We start from the raw sequence: 18426 nt of genomic DNA, 5'->3' as shown, positions 1-18426 counted from the left end.
TTAGCTTCCCAAAGAGCTGGAAGCAAGATGCTTTGGGGACTTTCTCTGTCTTTGGAAACAATTCAGCACTTTGTGCCTTGAAGCTCTAGGGCAATGTAGCACACCCACAGCAGAAGTTCTACTTCAGCCAGATCAGGCCTGCCAAGAAACTGCGTTCAACAGGACTTTGTAAGAGATGTTCCCCATAGGCTGTAAGAACACTGTGCAGAGCGAGTTGTTTCATAGCTTCCCATAGAGCTGGAAGCAAGATGCTTTGGGGCCTATCTCTGTCTTTGGAAACAATTCAGCAGTTTGTGCCTTGAAGCTCTAGAGCAATGTAGCACACCCAGAGCAGAAGTTCTACTTCAGCCAGATCAGGCCTGCAAAGAAACTGCGTTTCACAGCCCTTTGTAAGGGATGTTCCCGGTAGGCTGTAAGAGCCCAATGCAGAGCGAGTTGTTTCTTAGCTTCCCAAAGAGCTGGAAGCAAGATGCTTTGGGGACTATCTCTGTCTTTGGAAACAATTCAGCACTTTGTGCCTTGAAGCTCTAGGGCAATGTAGCACACCCACAGCAGAAGTTCTACTTCAGCCAGATCAGGCCTGACAAGAAACTGCGTTCAACAGGACTTTGTAAGGGATGTTCCCCATAGGCTGTAAGAACACTGTGCAGAGCGAGTTGTTTCATAGCTTCCCATAGAGCTGGAAGCAAGATGCTTTGGGGCCTATCTCTGTCTTTGGAAACAATTCAGCAGTTTGTGCCTTGAAGCTCTAGAGCAATGTAGCACACCCAGAGCAGAAGTTCTACTTCAGCCAGATCAGGCCTGCAAAGAAACTGCGTTTCACAGCCCTTTGTAAGGGATGTTCCCGGTAGGCTGTAAGAGCCCAATGCAGAGCGAGTTGTTTCTTAGCTTCCCAAAGAGCTGGAAGCAAGATGCTTTGGGGCCTATCTCTGTCTTTGGAAACAATTCAGCAGTTTGTGCCTTGAAGCTCTAGAGCAATGTAGCACACCCAGAGCAGAAGTTCTACTTCAGCCAGATAAGGCCTGCAAAGAAACTGCGTTTCACAGCCCTTTGTAAGGGATGTTCCCGGTAGGCTGTAAGAGCCCAATGCAGAGCGAGTTGTTTCTTAGCTTCCCAAAGAGCTGGAAGCAAGATGCTTTGGGGACTATCTCTGTCTTTGGAAACAATTCAGCACTTTGTGCCTTGAAGCTCTAGGGCAATGTAGCACACCCACAGCAGAAGTTCTACTTCAGCCAGATCAGGCCTGCAAAGAAACTGCGTTTCACAGCCCTTTGTAAGGGATGTTCCCGGTAGGCTGTAAGAGCCCAATGCAGAACGAGTTGTTTCTTAGCTTCCCAAAGAGCTGGAAGCAAGATGCTTTGGGGACTATCTCTGTCTTTGGAAACAATTCAGCACTTTGTGCCTTGAAGCTCTAGGGCAATGTAGCACACCCACAGCAGAAGTTCCACTTCAGCCAGATCAGGCCTGCCAAGAAACTGCGTTCAACAGGACTTTGTAAGAGATGTTCCCCATAGGCTGTAAGAACACTGTGCAGAGAGAGTTGTTTCATAGCTTCCAATAGAGCTGGAAGCAAGATGCTTTGGGGCCTATCTCTGTCTTTGGAAACAATTCAGCAGTTTGTGCCTTGAAGCTCTAGAGCAATGTAGCACACCCAGAGCAGAAGTTCTACTTCAGCCAGATCAGGCCTGCAAAGAAACTGCGTTTCACAGCCCTTTGTAAGGGATGTTCCCGGTAGGCTGTAAGAGCCCAATGCAGAGCGAGTTGTTTCTTAGCTTCCCAAAGAGCTGGAAGCAAGATGCTTTGGGGACTATCTCTGTCTTTGGAAACAATTCAGCAGTTTGTGCCTTGAAGCTCTAGGGCAATGTAGCACACCCACAGCAGAAGTTCTACTTCAGCCAGATCAGGCCTGCCAAGAAACTGCGTTCAACAGGACTTTGTAAGAGATGTTCCCCATAGGCTGTAAGAACACTGTGCAGAGCGAGTTGTTTCATAGCTTCCCATAGAGCTGGAAGCAAGATGCTTTGGGGCCTATCTCTGTCTTTGGAAACAATTCAGCAGTTTGTGCCTTGAAGCTCTAGAGCAATGTAGCACACCCAGAGCAGAAGTTCTACTTCAGCCAGATCAGGCCTGCAAAGAAACTGCGTTTCACAGCCCTTTGTAAGGGATGTTCCCGGTAGGCTGTAAGAGCCCAATGCAGAGCGAGTTGTTTCTTAGCTTCCCAAAGAGCTGGAAGCAAGATGCTTTGGGGACTATCTCTGTCTTTGGAAACAATTCAGCACTTTGTGCCTTGAAGCTCTAGGGCAATGTAGCACACCCAGAGCAGAAGTTCTACTTCAGCCAGATCAGGCCTGCAAAGAAACTGCGTTTCACAGCCCTTTGTAAGGGATGTTCCCGGTAGGCTGTAAGAGCCCAATGCAGAGCGAGTTGTTTCTTAGCTTCCCAAAGAGCTGGAAGCAAGATGCTTTGGGGACTTTCTCTGTCTTTGGAAACAATTCAGCACTTTGTGCCTTGAAGCTCTAGGGCAATGTAGCACACCCACAGCAGAAGTTCTACTTCAGCCAGATCAGGCCTGCCAAGAAACTGCGTTCAACAGGACTTTGTAAGAGATGTTCCCCATAGGCTGTAAGAACACTGTGCAGAGCGAGTTGTTTCATAGCTTCCCATAGAGCTGGAAGCAAGATGCTTTGGGGCCTATCTCTGTCTTTGGAAACAATTCAGCAGTTTGTGCCTTGAAGCTCTAGAGCAATGTAGCACACCCAGAGCAGAAGTTCTACTTCAGCCAGATCAGGCCTGCAAAGAAACTGCGTTTCACAGCCCTTTGTAAGGGATGTTCCCGGTAGGCTGTAAGAGCCCAATGCAGAGCGAGTTGTTTCTTAGCTTCCCAAAGAGCTGGAAGCAAGATGCTTTGGGGACTATCTCTGTCTTTGGAAACAATTCAGCACTTTGTGCCTTGAAGCTCTAGGGCAATGTAGCACACCCACAGCAGAAGTTCTACTTCAGCCAGATCAGGCCTGACAAGAAACTGCGTTCAACAGGACTTTGTAAGGGATGTTCCCCATAGGCTGTAAGAACACTGTGCAGAGCGAGTTGTTTCATAGCTTCCCATAGAGCTGGAAGCAAGATGCTTTGGGGCCTATCTCTGTCTTTGGAAACAATTCAGCAGTTTGTGCCTTGAAGCTCTAGAGCAATGTAGCACACCCAGAGCAGAAGTTCTACTTCAGCCAGATCAGGCCTGCAAAGAAACTGCGTTTCACAGCCCTTTGTAAGGGATGTTCCCGGTAGGCTGTAAGAGCCCAATGCAGAGCGAGTTGTTTCTTAGCTTCCCAAAGAGCTGGAAGCAAGATGCTTTGGGGCCTATCTCTGTCTTTGGAAACAATTCAGCAGTTTGTGCCTTGAAGCTCTAGAGCAATGTAGCACACCCAGAGCAGAAGTTCTACTTCAGCCAGATCAGGCCTGCAAAGAAACTGCGTTTCACAGCCCTTTGTAAGGGATGTTCCCGGTAGGCTGTAAGAGCCCAATGCAGAGCGAGTTGTTTCTTAGCTTCCCAAAGAGCTGGAAGCAAGATGCTTTGGGGACTATCTCTGTCTTTGGAAACAATTCAGCACTTTGTGCCTTGAAGCTCTAGGGCAATGTAGCACACCCACAGCAGAAGTTCTACTTCAGCCAGATCAGGCCTGCAAAGAAACTGCGTTTCACAGCCCTTTGTAAGGGATGTTCCCGGTAGGCTGTAAGAGCCCAATGCAGAACGAGTTGTTTCTTAGCTTCCCAAAGAGCTGGAAGCAAGATGCTTTGGGGACTATCTCTGTCTTTGGAAACAATTCAGCACTTTGTGCCTTGAAGCTCTAGGGCAATGTAGCACACCCACAGCAGAAGTTCCACTTCAGCCAGATCAGGCCTGCCAAGAAACTGCGTTCAACAGGACTTTGTAAGAGATGTTCCCCATAGGCTGTAAGAACACTGTGCAGAGAGAGTTGTTTCATAGCTTCCAATAGAGCTGGAAGCAAGATGCTTTGGGGCCTATCTCTGTCTTTGGAAACAATTCAGCAGTTTGTGCCTTGAAGCTCTAGAGCAATGTAGCACACCCAGAGCAGAAGTTCTACTTCAGCCAGATCAGGCCTGCAAAGAAACTGCGTTTCACAGCCCTTTGTAAGGGATGTTCCCGGTAGGCTGTAAGAGCCCAATGCAGAGCGAGTTGTTTCTTAGCTTCCCAAAGAGCTGGAAGCAAGATGCTTTGGGGACTATCTCTGTCTTTGGAAACAATTCAGCACTTTGTGCCTTGAAGCTCTAGGGCAATGTAGCACACCCACAGCAGAAGTTCTACTTCAGCCAGATCAGGCCTGACAAGAAACTGCGTTCAACAGGACTTTGTAAGGGATGTTCCCCATAGGCTGTAAGAACACTGTGCAGAGCGAGTTGTTTCATAGCTTCCCATAGAGCTGGAAGCAAGATGCTTTGGGGCCTATCTCTGTCTTTGGAAACAATTCAGCAGTTTGTGCCTTGAAGCTCTAGAGCAATGTAGCACACCCAGAGCAGAAGTTCTACTTCAGCCAGATCAGGCCTGCAAAGAAACTGCGTTTCACAGCCCTTTGTAAGGGATGTTCCCGGTAGGCTGTAAGAGCCCAATGCAGAGCGAGTTGTTTCTTAGCTTCCCAAAGAGCTGGAAGCAAGATGCTTTGGGGACTATCTCTGTCTTTGGAAACAATTCAGCACTTTGAGCCTTGAAGCTCTAGGGCAATGTAGCACACCCACAGCAGAAGTTCCACTTCAGCCAGATCAGGCCTGCAAAGAAACTGCGTTTCACAGCCCTTTGTAAGGGATGTTCCCGGTAGGCTGTAAGAGCCCAATGCAGAGCGAGTTGTTTCTTAGCTTCCCAAAGAGCTGGAAGCAAGATGTTTTGTTGACTATCTCTGTCTTTGGAAACAATTCAGCACTTTGTGCCTTGAAGCTCTAGGGCAATGTAGCACACCCACAGCAGAAGTTCTACTTCAGCCAGATCAGGCCTGCAAAGAAACTGCGTTTCACAGCCCTTTGTAAGGCATGTTCCCGGTAGGCTGTAAGAGCCCAATGCAGAACGAGTTGGTTCTTAGCTTCCCAAAGAGCTGGAAGCAAGATGCTTTTGGGACTATCTCTGTCTTTGGAAACAATTCAGCACTTTGTGCCTTGAAGCTCTAGGGCAATGTAGCACACCCACAGCAGAAGTTCTACTTCAGCCAGATCAGGCCTGACAAGAAACTGCGTTCAACAGGACTTTGTAAGGGATGTTCCCCATAGGCTGTAAGAACACTGTGCAGAGCGAGTTGTTTCATAGCTTCCCATAGAGCTGGAAGCAAGATGCTTTGGGGCCTATCTCTGTCTTTGGAAACAATTCAGCAGTTTGTGCCTTGAAGCTCTAGAGCAATGTAGCACACCCAGAGCAGAAGTTCTACTTCAGCCAGATCAGGCCTGCAAAGAAACTGCGTTTCACAGCCCTTTGTAAGGGATGTTCCCGGTAGGCTGTAAGAGCCCAATGCAGAGCGAGTTGTTTCTTAGCTTCCCAAAGAGCTGGAAGCAAGATGCTTTGGGGACTATCTCTGTCTTTGGAAACAATTCAGCACTTTGTGCCTTGAAGCTCTAGGGCAATGTAGCACACCCACAGCAGAAGTTCCACTTCAGCCAGATCAGGCCTGCCAAGAAACTGCGTTCAACAGGACTTTGTAAGAGATGTTCCCCATAGGCTGTAAGAACACTGTGCAGAGAGAGTTGTTTCATAGCTTCCAATAGAGCTGGAAGCAAGATGCTTTGGGGCCTATCTCTGTCTTTGGAAACAATTCAGCAGTTTGTGCCTTGAAGCTCTAGCGCAATGTAGCACACCCAGAGCAGAAGTTCTACTTCAGCCAGATCAGTCCTGCAAAGAAACTGTGTTTCACAGCCCTTTGTAAGGGATGTTCCCGGTAGGCTGTAAGAGCCCAATGCAGAGCGAGTTGTTTCTTAGCTTCCCAAAGAGCTGGAAGCAAGATGCTTTGGGGACTATCTCTGTCTTTGGAAACAATTCAGCACTTTGTGCCTTGAAGCTCTAGGGCAATGTAGCACACCCACAGCAGAAGTTCTACTTCAGCCAGATCAGGCCTGCAAAGAAACTGCGTTTCACAGCCCTTTGTAAGGGATGTTCCCGGTAGGCTGTAAGAGCCCAATGCAGAGCGAGTTGTTACTTAGCTTCCCAAAGAGCTGGAAGCAAGATGCTTTGGGGACTATCTCTGTCTTTGGAAACAATTCAGCACTTTGTGCCTTGAAGCTCTAGGGCAATGTAGCACACCCACAGCAGAAGTTCTACTTCAGCCAGATCAGGCCTGCAAAGAAACTGCGTTTCACAGCCCTTTGTAAGGGATGTTCCCGGTAGGCTGTAAGAGCCCAATGCAGAGCGAGTTGTTTCTTAGCTTCCCAAAGAGCTGGAAGCAAGATGCTTTGGGGCCTATCTCTGTCTTTGGAAACAATTCAGCACTTTGTGCCTTGAAGCGCTAGAGCAATGTAGCACACCCAGAACAGAAGTTCTACTTCAGCCAGATCAGGCCTGCCAAGAAACTGCGTTCAACAGGACTTTGTAAGAGATGTTCCCCATAGGCTGTAAGAACACTGTGCAGAGCGAGTTGTTTCATAGCTTCCCATAGAGCTGGAAGCAAGATGCTTTGGGGCCTATCTCTGTCTTTGGAAACAATTCAGCAGTTTGTGCCTTGAAGCTCTAGAGCAATGTAGCACACCCAGAGCAGAAGTTCTACTTCAGCCAGATCAGGCCTGCAAAGAAACTGCGTTTCACAGCCCTTTGTAAGGGATGTTCCCGGTAGGCTGTAAGAGCCCAATGCAGAGCGAGTTGTTTCTTAGCTTCCCAAAGAGCTGGAAGCAAGATGCTTTGGGGACTATCTCTGTCTTTGGAAACAATTCAGCACTTTGTGCCTTGAAGCTCTAGGGCAATGTAGCACACCCACAGCAGAAGTTCTACTTCAGCCAGATCAGGCCTGACAAGAAACTGCGTTCAACAGGACTTTGTAAGGGATGTTCCCCATAGGCTGTAAGAACACTGTGCAGAGCGAGTTGTTTCATAGCTTCCCATAGAGCTGGAAGCAAGATGCTTTGGGGCCTATCTCTGTCTTTGGAAACAATTCAGCAGTTTGTGCCTTGAAGCTCTAGAGCAATGTAGCACACCCAGAGCAGAAGTTCTACTTCAGCCAGATCAGGCCTGCAAAGAAACTGCGTTTCACAGCCCTTTGTAAGGGATGTTCCCGGTAGGCTGTAAGAGCCCAATGCAGAGCGAGTTGTTTCTTAGCTTCCCAAAGAGCTGGAAGCAAGATGCTTTGGGGACTATCTCTGTCTTTGGAAACAATTCAGCACTTTGTGCCTTGAAGCTCTAGGGCAATGTAGCACACCCACAGCAGAAGTTCTACTTCAGCCAGATCAGGCCTGACAAGAAACTGCGTTCAACAGGACTTTGTAAGGGATGTTCCCCATAGGCTGTAAGAACACTGTGCAGAGCGAGTTGTTTCATAGCTTCCCATAGAGCTGGAAGCAAGATGCTTTGGGGCCTATCTCTGTCTTTGGAAACAATTCAGCAGTTTGTGCCTTGAAGCTCTAGAGCAATGTAGCACACCCAGAGCAGAAGTTCTACTTCAGCCAGATCAGGCCTGCAAAGAAACTGCGTTTCACAGCCCTTTGTAAGGGATGTTCCCGGTAGGCTGTAAGAGCCCAATGCAGAGCGAGTTGTTTCTTAGCTTCCCAAAGAGCTGGAAGCAAGATGCTTTGGGGACTATCTCTGTCTTTGGAAACAATTCAGCACTTTGAGCCTTGAAGCTCTAGGGCAATGTAGCACACCCACAGCAGAAGTTCCACTTCAGCCAGATCAGGCCTGCAAAGAAACTGCGTTTCACAGCCCTTTGTAAGGGATGTTCCCGGTAGGCTGTAAGAGCCCAATGCAGAGCGAGTTGTTTCTTAGCTTCCCAAAGAGCTGGAAGCAAGATGTTTTGTTGACTATCTCTGTCTTTGGAAACAATTCAGCACTTTGTGCCTTGAAGCTCTAGGGCAATGTAGCACACCCAGAGCAGAAGTTCTACTTCAGCCAGATCAGGCCTGCAAAGAAACTGCGTTTCACAGCCCTTTGTAAGGCATGTTCCCGGTAGGCTGTAAGAGCCCAATGCAGAACGAGTTGGTTCTTAGCTTCCCAAAGAGCTGGAAGCAAGATGCTTTTGGGACTATCTCTGTCTTTGGAAACAATTCAGCACTTTGTGCCTTGAAGCTCTAGGGCAATGTAGCACACCCACAGCAGAAGTTCTACTTCAGCCAGATCAGGCCTGACAAGAAACTGCGTTCAACAGGACTTTGTAAGGGATGTTCCCCATAGGCTGTAAGAACACTGTGCAGAGCGAGTTGTTTCATAGCTTCCCATAGAGCTGGAAGCAAGATGCTTTGGGGCCTATCTCTGTCTTTGGAAACAATTCAGCAGTTTGTGCCTTGAAGCTCTAGAGCAATGTAGCACACCCACAGCAGAAGTTCTACTTCAGCCAGATCAGGCCTGCAAAGAAACTGCGTTTCACAGCCCTTTGTAAGGGATGTTCCCGGTAGGCTGTAAGAGCCCAATGCAGAGCGAGTTGTTTCTTAGCTTCCCAAAGAGCTGGAAGCAAGATGCTTTGGGGACTATCTCTGTCTTTGGAAACAATTCAGCACTTTGTGCCTTGAAGCTCTAGGGCAATGTAGCACACCCACAGCAGAAGTTCCACTTCAGCCAGATCAGGCCTGCCAAGAAACTGCGTTCAACAGGACTTTGTAAGAGATGTTCCCCATAGGCTGTAAGAACACTGTGCAGAGCGAGTTGTTTCATAGCTTCCCGTAGAGCTGGAAGCAAGATGCTTTGGGGCCTATCTCTGTCTTTGGAAACAATTCAGCAGTTTGTGCCTTGAAGCTCTAGAGCAATGTAGCACACCCAGAGCAGAAGTTCTACTTCAGCCAGATCAGGCCTGCAAAGAAACTGCGTTTCACAGCCCTTTGTAAGGGATGTTCCCGGTAGGCTGTAAGAGCCCAATGCAGAGCGAGTTGTTTCTTAGCTTCCCAAAGAGCTGGAAGCAAGATGCTTTGGGGACTATCTCTGTCTTTGGAAACAATTCAGCACTTTGTGCCTTGAAGCTCTAGGGCAATGTAGCACACCCACAGCAGAAGTTCTACTTCAGCCAGATCAGGCCTGACAAGAAACTGCGTTCAACAGGACTTTGTAAGGGATGTTCCCCATAGGCTGTAAGAACACTGTGCAGAGCGAGTTGTTTCATAGCTTCCCATAGAGCTGGAAGCAAGATGCTTTGGGGCCTATCTCTGTCTTTGGAAACAATTCAGCAGTTTGTGCCTTGAAGCTCTAGAGCAATGTAGCACACCCAGAGCAGAAGTTCTACTTCAGCCAGATCAGGCCTGCAAAGAAACTGCGTTTCACAGCCCTTTGTAAGGGATGTTCCCGGTAGGCTGTAAGAGCCCAATGCAGAGCGAGTTGTTTCATAGCTTCACAAAGAGCTGGAAGCAAGATGCTTTGGGGACTATCTCTGTCTTTGGAAACAATTCAGCACTTTGTGCCTTGAAGCTCTAGGGCAATGTAGCACACCCACAGCAGAAGTTCTACTTCAGCCAGATCAGGCCTGACAAGAAACTGCGTTCAACAGGACTTTGTAAGGGATGTTCCCCATAGGCTGTAAGAACACTGTGCAGAGCGAGTTGTTTCATAGCTTCCCATAGAGCTGGAAGCAAGATGCTTTGGGGCCTATCTCTGTCTTTGGAAACAATTCAGCAGTTTGTGCCTTGAAGCTCTAGAGCAATGTAGCACACCCAGAGCAGAAGTTCTACTTCAGCCAGATCAGGCCTGCAAAGAAACTGCGTTTCACAGCCCTTTGTAAGGGATGTTCCCGGTAGGCTGTAAGAGCCCAATGCAGAGCGAGTTGTTTCTTAGCTTCCCAAAGAGCTGGAAGCAAGATGCTTTGGGGACTATCTCTGTCTTTGGAAACAATTCAGCACTTTGAGCCTTGAAGCTCTAGGGCAATGTAGCACACCCGCAGCAGAAGTTCCACTTCAGCCAGATCAGGCCTGCAAAGAAACTGCGTTTCACAGCCCTTTGTAAGGGATGTTCCCGGTAGGCTGTAAGAGCCCAATGCAGAGCGAGTTGTTTCTTAGCTTCCCAAAGAGCTGGAAGCAAGATGTTTTGTTGACTATCTCTGTCTTTGGAAACAATTCAGCACTTTGTGCCTTGAAGCTCTAGGGCAATGTAGCACACCCACAGCAGAAGTTCTACTTCAGCCAGATCAGGCCTGCAAAGAAACTGCGTTTCACAGCCCTTTGTAAGGCATGTTCCCGGTAGGCTGTAAGAGCCCAATGCAGAACGAGTTGGTTCTTAGCTTCCCAAAGAGCTGGAAGCAAGATGCTTTTGGGACTATCTCTGTCTTTGGAAACAATTCAGCACTTTGTGCCTTGAAGCTCTAGGGCAATGTAGCACACCCACAGCAGAAGTTCTACTTCAGCCAGATCAGGCCTGACAAGAAACTGCGTTCAACAGGACTTTGTAAGGGATGTTCCCCATAGGCTGTAAGAACACTGTGCAGAGCGAGTTGTTTCATAGCTTCCCATAGAGCTGGAAGCAAGATGCTTTGGGGCCTATCTCTGTCTTTGGAAACAATTCAGCAGTTTGTGCCTTGAAGCTCTAGAGCAATGTAGCACACCCACAGCAGAAGTTCTACTTCAGCCAGATCAGGCCTGCAAAGAAACTGCGTTTCACAGCCCTTTGTAAGGGATGTTCCCGGTAGGCTGTAAGAGCCCAATGCAGAGCGAGTTGTTTCTTAGCTTCCCAAAGAGCTGGAAGCAAGATGCTTTGGGGACTATCTCTGTCTTTGGAAACAATTCAGCACTTTGTGCCTTGAAGCTCTAGGGCAATGTAGCACACCCACAGCAGAAGTTCTACTTCAGCCAGATCAGGCCTGCAAAGAAACTGCGTTTCACAGCCCTTTGTAAGGGATGTTCCCGGTAGGCTGTAAGAGCCCAATGCAGAGCGAGTTGTTACTTAGCTTCCCAAAGAGCTGGAAGCAAGATGCTTTGGGGACTATCTCTGTCTTTGGAAACAATTCAGCACTTTGTGCCTTGAAGCTCTAGGGCAATGTAGCACACCCACAGCAGAAGTTCTACTTCAGCCAGATCAGGCCTGCAAAGAAACTGCGTTTCACAGCCCTTTGTAAGGGATGTTCCCGGTAGGCTGTAAGAGCCCAATGCAGAGCGAGTTGTTTCTTAGCTTCCCAAAGAGCTGGAAGCAAGATTCTTTGGGGACTATCTCTGTCTTTGGAAACAATTCAGCACTTTGTGCCTTGAAGCGCTAGAGCAATGTAGCACACCCAGAGCAGAAGTTCTACTTCAGCCAGATCAGGCCTGCCAAGAAACTGCGTTCAACAGGACTTTGTAAGAGATGTTCCCCATAGGCTGTAAGAACACTGTGCAGAGCGAGTTGTTTCATAGCTTCCCATAGAGCTGGAAGCAAGATGCTTTGGGGCCTATCTCTGTCTTTGGAAACAATTCAGCAGTTTGTGCCTTGAAGCTCTAGAGCAATGTAGCACACCCAGAGCAGAAGTTCTACTTCAGCCAGATCAGGCCTGCAAAGAAACTGCGTTTCACAGCCCTTTGTAAGGGATGTTCCCGGTAGGCTGTAAGAGCCCAATGCAGAGCGAGTTGTTTCTTAGCTTACCAAAGAGCTGGAAGCAAGATGCTTTGGGGACTATCTCTGTCTTTGGAAACAATTCAGCACTTTGTGCCTTGAAGCTCTAGGGCAATGTAGCACACCCACAGCAGAAGTTCCACTTCAGCCAGATCAGGCCTGCAATGAAACTGCGTTTCACAGCCCTTTGTAAGGGATGTTCCCGGTAGGCTGTAAGAGCCCAATGCAGAGCGAGTTGTTTCTTAGCTTCCCAAAGAGCTGGAAGCAAGATGCTTTGGGGCCTATCTCTGTCTTTGGAAACAATTCAGCAGTTTCTGCCTTGAAGCTCTAGAGCAATGTAGCACACCCAGAGCAGAAGTTCTACTTCAGCCAGATCAGGCCTGCAAAGAAACTGCGTTTCACAGCCCTTTGTAAGGGATGTTCCCGGTAGGCTGTAAGAGCCCAATGCAGAACGAGTTGTTTCTTAGCTTCCCAAAGAGCTGGAAGCAAGATGCTTTGGGGACTATCTCTGTCTTTGGAAACAATTCAGCACTTTGTGCCTTGAAGCTCTAGGGCAATGTAGCACACCCAGAGCAGAAGTTCTACTTCAGCCAGATCAGGCCTGCAAAGAAACTGCGTTTCACAGCCCTTTGTAAGGGATGTTCCCGGTAGGCTGTAAGAGCCCAATGCAGAGCGAGTTGTTTCTTAGCTTCCCAAAGAGCTGGAAGCAAGATTCTTTGGGGACTATCTCTGTCTTTGGAAACAATTCAGCACTTTGTGCCTTGAAGCGCTAGAGCAATGTAGCACACCCAGAGCAGAAGTTCTACTTCAGCCAGATCAGGCCTGCAAAGAAACTGCGTTTCACAGCCCTTTGTAAGGGATGTTCCCGGTAGGCTGTAAGAGCCCAATGCAGAGCGAGTTGTTTCTTAGCTTCCCAAAGAGCTGGAAGCAAGATGCTTTGGGGACTATCTCTGTCTTTGGAAACAATTCAGCACTTTGTGCCTTGAAGCTCTAGGGCAATGTAGCACACCCACAGCAGAAGTTCTACTTCAGCCAGATCAGGCCTGCAAAGAAACTGCGTTTCACAGCCCTTTGTAAGGGATGTTCCCGGTAGGCTGTAAGAGCCCAATGCAGAGCGAGTTGTTACTTAGCTTCCCAAAGAGCTGGAAGCAAGATGCTTTGGGGACTATCTCTGTCTTTGGAAACAATTCAGCACTTTGTGCCTTGAAGCTCTAGGGCAATGTAGCACACCCACAGCAGAAGTTCTACTTCAGCCAGATCAGGCCTGCAAAGAAACTGCGTTTCACAGCCCTTTGTAAGGGATGTTCCCGGTAGGCTGTAAGAGCCCAATGCAGAGCGAGTTGTTTCTTAGCTTCCCAAAGAGCTGGAAGCAAGATTCTTTGGGGACTATCTCTGTCTTTGGAAACAATTCAGCACTTTGTGCCTTGAAGCGCTAGAGCAATGTAGCACACCCAGAGCAGAAGTTCTACTTCAGCCAGATCAGGCCTGCCAAGAAACTGCGTTCAACAGGACTTTGTAAGAGATGTTCCCCATAGGCTGTAAGAACACTGTGCAGAGCGAGTTGTTTCATAGCTTCCCATAGAGCTGGAAGCAAAATGCTTTGGGGCCTATCTCTGTCTTTGGAAACAATTCAGCAGTTTGTGCCTTGAAGCTCTAGAGCAATGTAGCACACCCAGAGCAGAAGTTCTACTTCAGCCAGATCAGGCCTGCAAAGAAACTGCGTTTCACAGCCCTTTGTAAGGGATGTTCCCGGTAGGCTGTAAGAGCCCAATGCAGATCGAGTTGTTTCTTAGCTTCCCAAAGAGCTGGAAGCAAGATGCTTTGGGGACTATCTCTGTCTTTGGAAACAATTCAGCACTTTGTGCCTTGAAGCTCTAGGGCAATGTAGCACACCCACAGCAGAAGTTCCACTTCAGCCAGATCAGGCCTGCAATGAAACTGCGTTTCACAGCCCTTTGTAAGGGATGTTCCCGGTAGGCTGTAAGAGCCCAATGCAGAGCGAGTTGTTTCTTAGCTTCCCAAAGAGCTGGAAGCAAGATGCTTTGGGGCCTATCTCTGTCTTTGGAAACAATTCAGCAGTTTCTGCCTTGAAGCTCTAGAGCAATGTAGCACACCCACAGCAGAAGTTCTACTTCAGCCAGATCAGGCCTGCAAAGAAACTGTGTTTCACAGCCCTTTGTAAGGGATGTTCCCGGTAGGCTGTAAGAGCCCAATGCAGAACGAGTTGTTTCTTAGCTTCCCAAAGAGCTGGAAGCAAGATGCTTTGGGGACTATCTCTGTCTTTGGAAACAATTCAGCACTTTGTGCCTTGAAGCTCTAGGGCAATGTAGCACACCCAGAGCAGAAGTTCTACTTCAGCCAGATCAGGCCTGCAAAGAAACTGCGTTTCACAGCCCTTTGTAAGGGATGTTCCCGGTAGGCTGTAAGAGCCCAATGCAGAGCGAGTTGTTTCTTAGCTTCCCAAAGAGCTGGAAGCAAGATTCTTTGGGGACTATCTCTGTCTTTGGAAACAATTCAGCACTTTGTGCCTTGAAGCGCTAGAGCAATGTAGCACACCCAGAGCAGAAGTTCTACTTCAGCCAGATCAGGCCTGCCAAGAAACTGCGTTCAACAGGACTTTGTAAGAGATGTTCCCCATAGGCTGTAAGAACACTGTGCAGAGCGAGTTGTTTCATAGCTTCCCATAGAGCTGGAAGCAAGATGCTTTGGGGCCTATCTCTGTCTTTGGAAACAATTCAGCAGTTTGTGCCTTGAAGCTCTAGAGCAATGTAGCACACCCAGAGCAGAAGTTCTACTTCAGCCAGATCAGGCCTGCAAAGAAACTGCGTTTCACAGCCCTTTGTAAGGGATGTTCCCGGTAGGCTGTAAGAGCCCAATGCAGAGCGAGTTGTTTCTTAGCTTCCCAAAGAGCTGGAAGCAAGATGCTTTGGGGACTATCTCTGTCTTTGGAAACAATTCAGCACTTTGTGCCTTGAAGCTCTAGGGCAATGTAGCACACCCACAGCAGAAGTTCCACTTCAGCCAGATCAGGCCTGCAATGAAACTGCGTTTCACAGCCCTTTGTAAGGGATGTTCCCGGTAGGCTGTAAGAGCCCAATGCAGAGCGAGTTGTTTCTTAGCTTCCCAAAGAGCTGGAAGCAAGATGCTTTGGGGCCTATCTCTGTCTTTGGAAACAATTCAGCAGTTTCTGCCTTGAAGCTCTAGAGCAATGTAGCACACCCACAGCAGAAGTTCTACTTCAGCCAGATCAGGCCTGCAAAGAAACTGCGTTTCACAGCCCTTTGTAAGGGATGTTCCCGGTAGGCTGTAAGAGCCCAATGCAGAACGAGTTGTTTCTTAGCTTCCCAAAGAGCTGGAAGCAAGATGCTTTGGGGACTATCTCTGTCTTTGGAAACAATTCAGCACTTTGTGCCTTGAAGCTCTAGGGCAATGTAGCACACCCAGAGCAGAAGTTCTACTTCAGCCAGATCAGGCCTGCAAAGAAACTGCGTTTCACAGCCCTTTGTAAGGGATGTTCCCGGTAGGCTGTAAGAGCCCAATGCAGAGCGAGTTGTTTCTTAGCTTCCCAAAGAGCTGGAAGCAAGATTCTTTGGGGACTATCTCTGTCTTTGGAAACAATTCAGCACTTTGTGCCTTGAAGCGCTAGAGCAATGTAGCACACCCAGAGCAGAAGTTCTACTTCAGCCAGATCAGGCCTGCCAAGAAACTGCGTTCAACAGGACTTTGTAAGAGATGTTCCCCATAGGCTGTAAGAACACTGTGCAGAGCGAGTTGTTTCATAGCTTCCCATAGAGCTGGAAGCAAGATGCTTTGGGGCCTATCTCTGTCTTTGGAAACAATTCAGCAGTTTGTGCCTTGAAGCTCTAGAGCAATGTAGCACACCCAGAGCAGAAGTTCTACTTCAGCCAGATCAGGCCTGCAAAGAAACTGCGTTTCACAGCCCTTTGTAAGGGATGTTCCCGGTAGGCTGTAAGAGCCCAATGCAGAGCGAGTTGTTTCTTAGCTTCCCAAAGAGCTGGAAGCAAGATGCTTTGGGGACTATCTCTGTCTTTGGAAACAATTCAGCACTTTGTGCCTTGAAGCTCTAGGGCAATGTAGCACACCCACAGCAGAAGTTCCACTTTAGCCAGATCAGGCCTGCAAAGAAACTGCGTTTCACAGCCCTTTGTAAGGGATGTTCCCGGTAGGCTGTAAGAGCCCAATGCAGAGCGAGTTGTTTCTTAGCTTCCCAAAGAGCTGGAAGCAAGATGCTTTGGGGACTATCTCTGTCTTTGGAAACAATTCAGCACTTTGTGCCTTGAAGCTCTAGGGCAATGTAGCACACCCACAGCAGAAGTTCTACTACAGCCAGATCAGGCATGCCAAGAAACTGCGTTCAACAGGACTTTGTAAGGGATGTTCCCCATAGGCTGTAAGAACACTGTGCAGAGCGAGTTGTTTCATAGCTTCCCATAGAGCTGGAAGCAAGATGTTTTGGGGCCTATCTCTGTCTTTGGAAACAATTCAGCACTTTGTGCCTTGAAGCTCTAGGGCAATGTAGCACACCCACAGCAGAAGTTCCACTTCAGCCAGATCAGGCCTGCAAAGAAACTGCGTTTCACAGCCCTTTGTAAGGGATGTTCCCGGTAGGCTGTAAGAGCCCAATGCAGAGCGAGTTGTTTCTTAGCTTCCCAAAGAGCTGGAAGCAAGATGCTTTGGGGACTATCTCTGTCTTTGGAAACAATTCAGCACTTTGTGCCTTGAAGCTCTAGGGCAATGTAGCACACCCACAGCAGAAGTTCCACTTCAGCCAGATCAGGCCTGCAAAGAAACTGCGTTTCACAGCCCTTTGTAAGGGATGTTCCCGGTAGGCTGTAAGAGCCCAATGCAGAGCGAGTTGTTTCTTAGCTTCCCAAAGAGCTGGAAGCAAGATGCTTTGGGGACTATCTCTGTCTTTGGAAACAATTCAGCACTTTGTGCCTTGAAGCTCTAGGGCAATGTAGCACACCCACAGCAGAAGTTCTACTTCAGCCAGATCAGGCCTGCAAAGAAACTGCGTTTCACAGCCCTTTGTAAGGGATGTTCCCGGTAGGCTGTAAGAGCCCAATGCAGAGCGAGTTGTTACTTAGCTTCCCAAAGAGCTGGAAGCAAGATGCTTTGGGGACTATCTCTGTCTTTGGAAACAATTCAGCACTTTGTGCCTTGAAGCTCTAGGGCAATGTAGCACACCCACAGCAGAAGTTCTACTTCAGCCAGATCAGGCCTGCAAAGAAACTGCGTTTCACAGCCCTTTGTAAGGGATGTTCCCGGTAGGCTGTAAGAGCCCATTGCAGAGCGAGTTGTTTCTTAGCTTCCCAAAGAGCTGGAAGCAAGATGCTTTGGGGCCTATCTCTGTCTTTGGAAACAATTCAGCAGTTTCTGCCTTGAAGCTCTAGAGCAATGTAGCACACCCAGAGCAGAAGTTCTACTTAAGCCAGATCAGGCCTGCAAAGAAACTGCGTTTCACAGCCCTTTGTAAGGGATGTTCCCGGTAGGCTGTAAGAGCCCAATGCAGAACGAGTTGTTTCTTAGCTTCCCAAAGAGCTGGAAGCAAGATGCTTTGGGGACTATCTCTGTCTTTGGAAACAATTCAGCACTTTGTGCCTTGAAGCTCTAGGGCAATGTAGCACACCCAGAGCAGAAGTTCTACTTCAGCCAGATCAGGCCTGCCAAGAAACTGCGTTCAACAGGACTTTGTAAGAGATGTTCCCCATAGGCTGTAAGAACACTGTGCAGAGCGAGTTGTTTCATAGCTTCCCATAGAGCTGGAAGCAAGATGCTTTGGGGCCTATCTCTGTCTTTGGAAACAATTCAGCAGTTTGTGCCTTGAAGCTCTAGAGCAATGTAGCACACCCAGAGCAGAAGTTCTACTTCAGCCAGATCAGGCCTGCAAAGAAACTGCGTTTCACAGCCCTTTGTAAGGGATGTTCCCGGTAGGCTGTAAGAGCCCAATGCAGAGCGAGTTGTTTCTTAGCTTCCCTAAGAGCTGGAAGCAAGATGCTTTGGGGACTATCTCTGTCTTTGGAAACAATTCAGCACTTTGTGCCTTGAAGCTCTAGGGCAATGTAGCACACCCACAGCAGAAGTTCTACTTCAGCCAGATCAGGCCTGCAAAGAAACTGCGTTTCACAGCCCTTTGTAAGGGATGTTCCCGGTAGGCTGTAAGAGCCCAATGCAGAACGAGTTGTTTCTTAGCTTCCCAAAGAGCTGGAAGCAAGATTCTTTGGGGACTATCTCTGTCTTTGGAAACAATTCAGCACTTTGTGCCTTGAAGCTCTAGGGCAATGTAGCACACCCACAGCAGAAGTTCTACTTCAGCCAGATCAGGCCTGCCAAGAAACTGCGTTCAACAGGACTTTGTAAGGGATGTTCCCCATAGGCTGTAAGAACACTGTGCAGAGCGAGTTGTTTCATAGCTTCCCATAGAGCTGGAAGCAAGATGTTTTGGGGCCTATCTCTGTCTTTGGAAACAATTCAGCACTTTGTGCCTTGAAGCTCTAGGGCAATGTAGCACACCCACAGCAGAAGTTCCACTTCAGCCAGATCAGGCCTGCAAAGAAACTGCGTTTCACAGCCCTTTGTAAGGGATGTTCCCGGTAGGCTGTAAGAGCCCAATGCAGAGCGAGTTGTTTCTTAGCTTCCCAAAGAGCTGGAAGCAAGATGCTTTGGGGACTATCTCTGTCTTTGGAAACAATTCAGCACTTTGTGCCTTGAAG

Source organism: Equus asinus, chromosome 2 (assembly GCF_041296235.1).
Source record: "Equus asinus isolate D_3611 breed Donkey chromosome 2, EquAss-T2T_v2, whole genome shotgun sequence".
Lineage (NCBI taxonomy): Eukaryota > Metazoa > Chordata > Mammalia > Perissodactyla > Equidae > Equus > Equus asinus.
This window is presented reverse-complemented; position numbering follows the sequence as displayed.